Below are 10,791 nucleotides of genomic sequence, written 5' to 3'. Positions count from 1 at the left end.
AGGCCTCATTCAGCCGACCTCAGAGACGGAAAGGTCCCCTGGAACCTTCCCTACCCCTAGAAGTTTCCCCAGGGCTTTCTGTTCAGAAAAGAAGCTCATCTCTGTGAGGCAACTTTGGAAACAATGAAGTCAAGATGCACTTAAAAGAGAAGCTCAGAATTGGGTCAGATTAGGATGAAGGGAAGAAATACTCCAGATGCATTATGAAGCTTCTCTGAAAAGAACTGTTTTCATGAGTTTAATCACTGTCATCTACTGAAGCAATGTTATTTTTTCATTTGAATGTTTAATTTTGAAAGCTAAGCTTGAGAAATAGAAGCATTTTATCCTTTATCAAATAGCTGTGAGTCACGGCTGATATGTCTGAAAAAATCAGCTATAAAATCTCAGTTGGCTTTGAAGCAGGAACAAAAACAAAATAAAACAAGAATCAAATCGCACAAGGGAACCCAGCTTCCAAAAACACTCCCAAGAATGCTCACCCGTGCCTGTGGAATATAACATTCTATCAGATGCCAAATGTGTGAATTTACATAGATGTTGTCATTATAAAATCTGTGGTTGGATGAGCATCGTGCCTCAAGGGCACTGGTATTTAAACGAAAACCACACTGGGCAGTGGGTGTTCTCAGTCCAGTTTTGTGTCCCTTGGTTGCAGAAGGCATGTTTTTAAAAATTTCTTTTGAATCTTCCTAAAGCAGCCATGATTTTCTGCAAGCCTGAAAGTTGTTCAGTGTTACTGGCTAGTTGCCTAGAAAGCCTCCTTGGAGGTGAGCCTTTCCCATTCCAGCCACCTCTTTGTGGGGAGATCATTCTGGATGCATTTAGCTGGAGGGGGGCCACCAAGGAAAAGGTGCACAGCCTAGCTCCCGGGGTGGGGCAGAGGGAGGCCATGGTGGGACAGGGTGCTCATCACCCCAGCCAGGGGGCAGGCAACTGGGAGAAGACGTGGTCGGCCCAAAGCCAGCCCTGGGAGCAGGTGGGGCCTGGAAATAGGCAGGCAGAGGAGGTGGGTGGGGGGCAGCAGGATACGGGTGGGCAGCCCCGGGCCTAGTGACTAACCCCATTCCATTTCTGAATGCAAGGCCGCGGTCACTGCTCACGCACTCTCCTGTTAGGAACCATCCTTGCCCTTAGCGGAGGGTGATGACATGACAGGTTTTCCTCTGGGAAGCCCGTGGGATCAGAACGAGCCATTTTTGGATACAAATGTCAGTGGCTTTGCCTGCGGCAGTTCACGGAAGACATAATTGCTGTGAGCTGCCTCCCTCCACCCCTCTTCCTGCACTCAGCCACCCACCTCCCTTGAAGCTGATCACAGACTCCAGGGAGCAGAGGGAAGGGCAGGCGGTAGAGGCTGCTCCTTCTGGTTCTTTCCCACTCCCTCAGCGGGAGGCTCTGACGTTTCCAGAATTCAGACCCCAGAGCTGAGCGGGACTCTAGTGGGCAGAGGGGAGACCGTCTCCCATGGATGTGAAGGCCACGCGGGCAGTTCTGGAAGTGAGGGCAGTGTGTGAACCAAACCCCAGAGCCTTCTCTGTCAACCACGTGCTGAGTTTATGCATTCTGAGGGAAATTCTGGGCTTCTCTGAAATGTGGCCGGGGGAAGAGAAGGCGTCTCCAAGTTTAATTCTTGGGTGCTGCCTTCTATACCTCCTTTGGAAATACAGACTCAATGCAGAGAGATTTATGTTTACCAACTACGCCCCATGTGGCGTCTTTACTAAATCCTCATAAACTTTGTAACTTTAATAATTCGTTTCTATCATATCTACCACCTAGCTTCAAGTGGTATTTAACAGGCAGACTTCTTGAAGGGCAGGACACTCGCTTATGCAGTTGTATATTCTTATTTCAGATTCTGTACAAACGAAACGTGGCTTTTGTAAGTGAGCATCGTTCTATTAAAATACTGAGCATTAAAATACTCAGAAAATTCATCCCACTGACAACTAGAGTTTACTTTGATCCTTGTGGGCTTTTTTTTTTTTTTTTTTTTTAAGGCTTTATGCCCAGCGTGGAGCCCAACGCAGGGCTTGAACTCATGGCCCTGAGATCAAGAATCCCATGCTTAACAGACTGAGCCACCCAGGCACCCTTACTTTGTTGTTGTTGTTGTTGTTGTTGTTTTAAATAATTTAAAGCATAAGGGTTCACAAGGTTGTAAATGCTTCTTTTTTGTGACTGAGTTGAAGAGCTATCATAATTCTATGGTCATAGACTCTACTATTGCCTAATTTTAGGCTAGTCCACAGCTCAGGGGACTACTCACCTTCAGCAGTATTCATCTGGTTTTATTCCCTTATTTCAAACACAAATACGTTTTTGACTGTTCCTGTCTGATCTTATATACTGTGCCTGTACTCGTAACATGAGTGGAAAGATACCATTAATTTAATTTTCATCATTCCATCCTAATTACTTTTTCTATGAGGCTTTGGTCTTTAAAATTCAATAGCCTACAGGCCTCTCTGTTCCTGAGGGTGGTGCTGATAACAGAGAAAGTAAATGTGCTCATAATAAAATTTCCACACTTTTAAAGTGTCACAAGTAATACATGTCCATGATGAAAATGAAGAAGCATGTAAGCAGAAAGAAAAACTATGCACTTATATGTATTTATAAATATAAATTTATAAGGATGTCCATGTATATTTGTAAAAATGTGATGCTTTTCATCACTTTTTAATATTTTCCTGTTTAACATGAACATGTGTCTATTCTAACGGCTGCCCAATTTTGTCTTGTATGGATGTAATACAACTAATTTAATTAATCTCTTACTGTTGGAGATTCAAATTATTTAAAAATATTTGCTATGGTAAATGAACATCTTGTTGCTACATTCTTGTGCATTTGCTCAAGTATTTTTGTAGGATAAATGGACCCTAATTTTCTTTTTGATCATACTCCCCTCATGGCCTTAACTTGTCCCCTTTCAATGGGACCTGATTGTGCCAACACAGAAGATAGTACTGCCTCTACTGGATTCTTCATATTAGTTCCTTGACCTTGATTCTTCATTTTAGTTGCTTTATCTCCAGAAATGTCTCATTTTGGGTTTTTTATTCCTTTGCTAGAGATTATATGGAGCTTGGTCAAAGTTATAGTTAAAATTTCTCTGTTGCCTCCTGTCTCTCAACATTGTTCCTCTGCTCTCTATTTCTTTTAAGTTTACTTATTTTCAAAAAGAGAGAGAGAGAGAGAAAGAGTATGAACGAGGGAAGGGCAGAGAGAGAGAGGGAGAGAGAGAATCCCAAGCAGGCTCCGTGCTGCCAGTGCAGAGCCCTGTGTGTGGCTCGAACCCACGGACCATGAGATCATAACCTGAGCTGAAACCAAGAGTCAGATGCTTAACTGACTCTTGCCACCCAGGTGACCCCCACTCTGCTCTCTCTAAGTGCCCGCATTTCCCGTGATTCTATCCTTGGTTTCCCTTTGCAGCCCACACACCTCCTCAGCCAATTCTTCCTCTCATTCTAATTTGTAAGAAGGGTTAATTCTTGAGTTCTAGCCTTTCCCCCAATTCTTCAACATATACTCCCGACCACCACCTTGGCATCTCCATATGTGCAGGTATCTTAAAGTTAGTATTCCCCAGACTAAACTCATGCTTTACTCCAAAATCCTAGCAAAACAAAAACAAATACAAAATAAAAAATAAAAGCAGCCCCTCCCCTCTAAAACCGAAACAACTCACTTTCCCCTTCCATGCTCTCTCTTTTAAAGTAAAGGTGCCCCTTATTCACCATCACACAGTCATCCAGATTCAGTCAATTGGCATTTATTGGTTTCATCAAATCATGTCACTCTCCTGCATAAAACTCTCTAGCGGCTTCCCACTGTCATTAAAATGTTCCCCAAACTCCTTACGGCCACCACAAGGCTCCTGGTCTTTACCTGCCCCCGCCCTCGTCTCCTTCCAGGCCCCTCCAGGTTCACTACACCCTGGCTGCCTTCTTTTTGACCTTCCCTTCCAAGTGCAAGTGTTTGTACATCTCAGAGACTTAGTACTTGCCCTTCCCTCAGCCAAGAACTCCTTTCTGTATTGTGCCATTCGTGTTATAACTAAAAGCTTATTGCTAAGCCCAAGATCACCTATTCTATGTTTTCTTCCGGAAGTTTTATAGTTTTGCATTTTTAAAGTTAGGTCCATGATCCATTTTAATTTTTGTAAAGATCTCTGTCTAGAATCTTTTTTTTTTTTTTGCATACAAATAATTGTTTCAATGCCATTTGTTGAATATATTATCCTTTCTCCATTGATCACCTTTATGTCTTGATCAAAGATCCGTTGATATATTTGAATGGGTCTTTTTTGGGCACTAATTCATATAATTATTTAAAAAAATTTTTTTTTAATGTTTATTTATTTTTGTGACAGAGAGAGACAGAGCATGAGCAGGGGAGGGGCAGAGAGAGAGGGAGACACAGAATCTGAAGCAGGCTCCAGGCTCTGAGCTGTCAGCACAGAGCCCGACACGGGGCTCGAACTCATGAACTGGGAGATCATGACCGGAGCCGAAGTCAGACGCTTAATCGACTGAGCCACCCAGGCACCCCACTAATTCATATAATTCTTAAGATTCATATGTACCATCAGGAAATATTTATCGAGCAACTATTATATGATAGACACTGTTGTAGGTGCTGGAAGCATATCAGTAAAAATTAAATAAATAAATAAATAAATATCCTTGCATTAAAAAAATCCCTGCCTTCATGGAGTTTGTATTCTAGAAGTCAAGTAATATATAACATATGAGAATATTTTTATTTTATTTATTTAATTTTTTAAGTTTTCTATTTCATTATTTATTTTTAAGTTTGTTTATTTTGAGAGAGAGTGACAGAGCAAGAGAGAGAAAGAGAGAGAGCATGTGCCTGTGGGAAAGGGCAGAGAGAGAGAGAGGAGGAGAGAGAATCCCAAGCAGTCTCCACACCATCAGCATGGAGTCCACTGAGGGCTCAGTCCCACAAACCCATGAGATCATGACCTGAGCTGAGATCAAGAGTCGGACACTCAACTGACTGAGCCCCCGAGGGGCCCCCGAGAATAGTTTTAGTTATTCACATTTCTTTCCCAAGTAAGTACAGCACGTGCTTAAATGCCTGTATCTCCGTTTATGTTTCTCAAAGCATTTGTTCATCACAAATTTGAGCTAAGTTCTGCTCCCTGTGCAAGGTGCTGGGTATTTGCAGATGTGCCCTTCCCTCCCACCTCTCATTCTGTGTTCATTTCTTCTATCTGTTGGAAAAGCACAATGCAGTTAACTCTTGAACAACGCAAGTGTTAGGGGCACCAGCTCCCTGCACAGTTGAAAATCCAAGTACAACTTTTGATCCTCCCAAAATGTAACTGCTAATAGCCTACCATTGATTAGAGGCCTTACCAATAACACAAGCAGTTGATGAACACGTATTTTGTATGTTCTATGCATTGTATACTGTATTCTTACAACAAAGTAAGCTAGAGGAAAGAAAATGTTATTAATATCACAAGGAAAATACATTTACACTACTGTACTCTATTTACTGAAAAAAATACGAATCTAGGTGGACTCATACAGTTCAGACCTGTGTTGTTCAAGGGTCAAATGTAATATAATTTTTAGGTTTAGGCATATCTGAGATGTCGAGTGCAGTAAGACATGAAATACAGGCTGAATTATACTTCTCAGCTCACTGTGATATTTCCAGCACAGAAACTCCATTCCAATGTTAATGGCCTTGGGGTTTTCTGGATAACTGGATGAGAACAGATAATATTTATTCAGATTGAAGGGTCATATAGACAATGTCTTCAAAATGTGAATTGCTCTTTCTTGATCACTTATTTGTACTTCACGGATATATACTTGTCCTAGTAATATCTAGTCCTCGTCCAGAAGTCAGAAAGAGATTTACAGAAACAAGTTGCCTTCTAAGCCTTGTTTGTGTACAATAATCTTCTGACAACCCAAAAACCTAAGAAAAAAAAAATAATGAAAAAGTCTTGCTAAGCAGGAGAGCAGTGAAAAGGGAAAATTAAAAAAAGATGACATTTCTAGGCTCAACCTAATTTGGGGGAAAAGTGAAGGCTCAGAACCGTCTGTCTGGCTGAGAATTTCTAAGCTCCTATGTACCACATTGAAGGAAAGCTTGGTTCCCCTTAGCTACACAAAAAAGGCACGTGTGTGGCGATTTTTGGAAAAGAATGAGTTACTAGCTAGTGAACTACTTGGAAGAAAAAGGAGAAAAGAAATGGGGCAAATAAAGATGATTCTAAATATTGTTTTTTCATAGTAGATATTTGCAAGGTGGAAGAGACCTTAGAGACCATCTCTTCCAAACCCTTAGTTCCACGGAGGAATTCCCTCTGCAGAAGTCTTAGCAGCAACGAGCCTGTGTTGGAACGTTTCCTGTAACAGGGAACTTAGTGCTTCATCTGGTCAAGAATTAAGAGCTGCCCATTAATTATGGAAAGCAGTGAACTGAGTTCTAACTTGTAGCAACTCCCAGATAGGTGTTTTAATTCCATTCTCTGAAGCAACAAATGCGTGTCTCATGTCCTCATTCATAGGAGGTCCTTTGCATATGGCAGCAATCTAGGCTTCACTAAGTTCTGGATTCCCCCCACCCTTCCCCTTATGTCCTGCCTACTAGACCCTCTTTGAGATGTTTTCTGTTGGTTAAAGCCTTTGTTAAAATACGATGCTCGGAATGAACATATGTTCCAGAATTTTGAGGGTTTAAACGATGGAGATTTCTAAGAAGAAAGATCAACAAATGTCTTTATTGTACTTCTGTTAAATTTTGGGGGGGAGTAAAGTTAAATGTTTAAAGTTTATCATTATGCCTGAATTAAAGGTGTTCCACTTACAGGTGTTGTTGAGCCTCTGACTCATGACCTCAGTGTGGAGAGTTCAAGCCCTGCACTGGGTTTGAAGATTACGGGAAAACAACAACAACAAACAGTCTGTAATTTCACAAATCTCTCACTTTGGAAGCTGGTGGCAACAAGCTGGCAGGAAATATGGGACTTAGGAAAAGCAAACACACTCTATTTGCTAATGATCACTAAACATTTGTAACCAAGGTAAGCTTATTACAGAAAGGAGGAGTTAGCTCAAGCGTAAGGGCAGAGCATTTAAAAATCCTAACCTTCTTTCTTGCATGCTAAAATCAGTTAACGGAGATCAACTATTAGCTGCTACAGAAGGAAGGGGATTGCTTACACTGTGTGATTTTTGTCAGAGTGACTGCTTGACTGCCTGCCTGTCCGAGATTTTATCACTTATTAACTCATGATTCCCAGTGAGTAGGAGAAGGCACTTGGATTTCTAAAGTTTGCGTGAGACTGGTGTCCTCATTTTTCTGCCAGGGCTCTGGTATTCGCTCTTTGAATAATGGCAGTTCTCAGCAAAGCCAAGGTTTTCCACGCATGCCCTTCACTGTGCACACCCAATTAACGAACGGTTAATTTCTGGTTTCAGATTTTGGACATAATCAAAACGTTGGATACTGAGAAGCTTTGTAAACAGAATATGACCGTACGTGTACTTGTTTCTGACTTCCAAGGGAGGACGTCTAACAGCTCTCAGCTTCCAAATGCCTGGACCAATGGCACAGAGCTGACACTGATTATGAAACCCATGAGAATGCACAAAATTCAGGAATGCTGGGGCTCTGTTATTGGTTTTTTTTTTTTAAACAAAATATTCATACATTAGTGTTTGTGGAACATATATACTCAGTTTAAAGGAGAATTAACCAAAGAAATACCCAGTTTCTTCCCATGTTTAAAGAGAACATTGAACCAATTCCACCAAAGCTCTGTGAGCCCCATGTGCACCCCCAGTCCGCGGGGGAACTGCGGTCCTGCATTTCCACGTTAATCATTTCCTTGCCTTTCTTTTCTTTTCTTTCCTTTCTTCCTTCCATCCTCCCTTCCTTCCTTCCTTTCTTTTTTTTTAAGCCCTACCCCAACCTGGGGCTTGAACTCCCCTCCCTGAGATCAAGAGTCGCAGGCTTTCCCTGCTGAGCTAGCCAGGCTCGCCCCGTCTTTGCCTTTCTTTATATACTTTTTACCACATATATATGAATAGTGTTTAATTTTGTAAGTTTTGGGACTTTATGTAGATGGATTTATCCTCTGTATAGTCTTCTAGGAATCACTGTTTTTTTTTTTAATTTTTTTTAACATTTATTTATTTTTGAGACAGAGAGAGAGCATGAACAGGGGAGGGTCAGAGAAAGAGGGAGACACAGAATCTGAAACAGGCTCCAGGCTCTGAACTGTCAGCACAGAGCCCGACGCGGGGCTGGAACTCACGGACCGCGAGATCATGACCTGAGCCAAAGTTGGACGCTTAACCGACTGAGCCACCCAGGCGCCCCTAGGAATCACTGTTTTTGTTCAACATGTTTGTGAGAATCATTCATGTTTCATGCATAGGTATACTTGATTCATGTTCATTGCTTTCTCCTGATGATAAATATTAGTGTTTCTTCAAAGTTTCTTTTTTTTTTTCTTCAATGAATAATACTTCTATGCAAATTTTTGCATACGTCTCCTGGCGCTCTGTCCATTGCTGACATTTATCAAGCACTTATTTTTGCATCAGGCACTGTTCCAAGTACTTTCAATGCATTGATTTATTTAAACCTTCCACAACCCTATGTGGTAGGTATAATTATTATCCCCATTTCACAGATGAGGGAATTTTGTCCAAAGAGGTTAAGTAACCTGCCTGAGGTGAGAAGCCTGAGAAGAGACAGGGCTGGACTTTGGACCGAGCTTCTTAGCTACAGAGTCTGTCCTAGTCAGTACAACATCCTGATCCTTGTGCTAATCGATCACTCAGGTAATTTGAGAAATTCTAGGGTTTTGTTTTGTTTTGTTTTCATTTGTTCACGTGTATCTTTGTTAGTCAGATTGTTAGTAAGATGAGTCAATTGGTAGTCAATTTTGTTAGTAAATTCTTTTAGAAGCACAAAGTCAACGAATTTAATAAAGATCCCATGCCTCCCTTTTGGGGGCTGGGATTAAAATTCCCATTGTTTCTCTCCCCCCACCGCCCCGCCACAGCATCTAATATCCTGAAGTATCTGCATTTTGAATCAATTTCAGAATGGGGAAGAATGTACTGCACGAAAAGAAGGATTACTATGTAAACTATCTTAACTGTGTGAGGCTTTGAAGACCAGTGGCTAATTTATATGTCCCACAGATAGCAGTTTCAGTGGCAGGCAAATGGTGGATGGTATTTATTCCCATCAGTGTTCATTATCTCAATGGCCTGCGTATGAAAACATAAACATGAGCCATATGTACATCTTCTGAGTTGGTGGGAAGCCTCCAACTACCACCTAATCCAGAGAATAACAGGTTGAGAAATCAAAAGAAATCTGCTGAGGAAATAAGGGAGAAAAATACCTCATTTGCTTCCAAATTTAGCAAAGAGTCAGAGACAGGTCTTAGATAGAAACACGGACAGTCATTCCTGAGGACAGAAGGAGCCTCCCTCTACCTGCACGAAGACAACATAACACAACAGCCCTCACCTCTTTCTGAAGCCTTGGATGTAGCAAAATGAACCTTAACCTGGCATCTTTACTGGCATTCAGAAAGGAAAATCAACTGGAAAATCTGTTACAGACTAAAACTAGCAAAGCAAGAAAGAAATCTCGCAGCTTCTACAGGTAAAGGAGACTGGAGAAATATCAGTGAGAAACATGAGTGTTTATCCAGGCTTAATAGTGCAAGCAAGGTTGTCTTCAACCACTTTCACCGAAGGTCCTGAAGACTTCAGGAGGAGAGTAGTAGGAGCCAAGCACACAGGAGGCCAATACCTCAAAGGGCAGATAAATGACCACCTAATAATCAACCAGCCGCTCTGCAGAGGTAGTGATTTTCAGGAAATGACATTTTGGAAAGGTTCAGTTATCTCTAAAGGACTCACGGCACTTTGCTCTTAACAACTCCAATTTTTGGTTGCTGTTTGACTAAAACAATTTTAAAGCATTAAATTTAGAAAAAAGAGTTCACAATCTGCCATTTCAACAGTTTCTAGTTTGATTAAGACTGATGCTTCATAAAGTTAATCCAAGTATAGTTAAGATTGTTATATTTTTTGAGTGAAAAGAGCAAGTTATAAAAGAGTTCAATATGATCCCTCTTTTTGGGAAAAGCATATACCTATAAACATGGAGAGTATCTGGAAAATTCTACACCAAGATTCATCAACCTAGGCACTGTTGACATTCTGTACAGGAGAACTCTCTGCTCCAGGGGACTCCCCTGTGCATGGGAGGAAGGTTAGCAGTATTCCCGGCCTCTCCCCTGCCCCTGGCATTAACAGCACCTTTCCCCTGAGTCCTGAGGATCAAACATGTCTCCAGCCATTGCCAAATGTCCCCTGGGGGGTGAAATCATTCCCAGGTGAGCGTCATTTCTCTACCTTAATGTGTTTACAGCAGTTAGACCTGGGATGGTAGATCATAGGTAACTTTTATCCTTCTCCCCTTTATTTCTAGTGACTGCACACTGAATATGCGTATTTATCTTCTATAGTGGAAAAATAAGAACTACCATTAAAATACCTTTCACCATGACACTCTTTGGTAAAAAAATTACGGGCACATGCTTTGGAGCAAGGTCTTTGGAAAAAAAGAAGAAAAAAGACATAAAGCTAGAAGATTTATGGAAGATTTCATGAAGGGAACCACAAAGAAAATAGAGAAAAACAGTTCTTCCAAGAATTCTTCTGCAAAAATTCATCTCCAGACAGGAGGGTGGTAATGTGTGGG

Source organism: Acinonyx jubatus, chromosome B2, assembly GCF_027475565.1.
Source record: "Acinonyx jubatus isolate Ajub_Pintada_27869175 chromosome B2, VMU_Ajub_asm_v1.0, whole genome shotgun sequence".
NCBI classification, from domain to species: domain Eukaryota; kingdom Metazoa; phylum Chordata; class Mammalia; order Carnivora; family Felidae; genus Acinonyx; species Acinonyx jubatus.
This window is presented reverse-complemented; position numbering follows the sequence as displayed.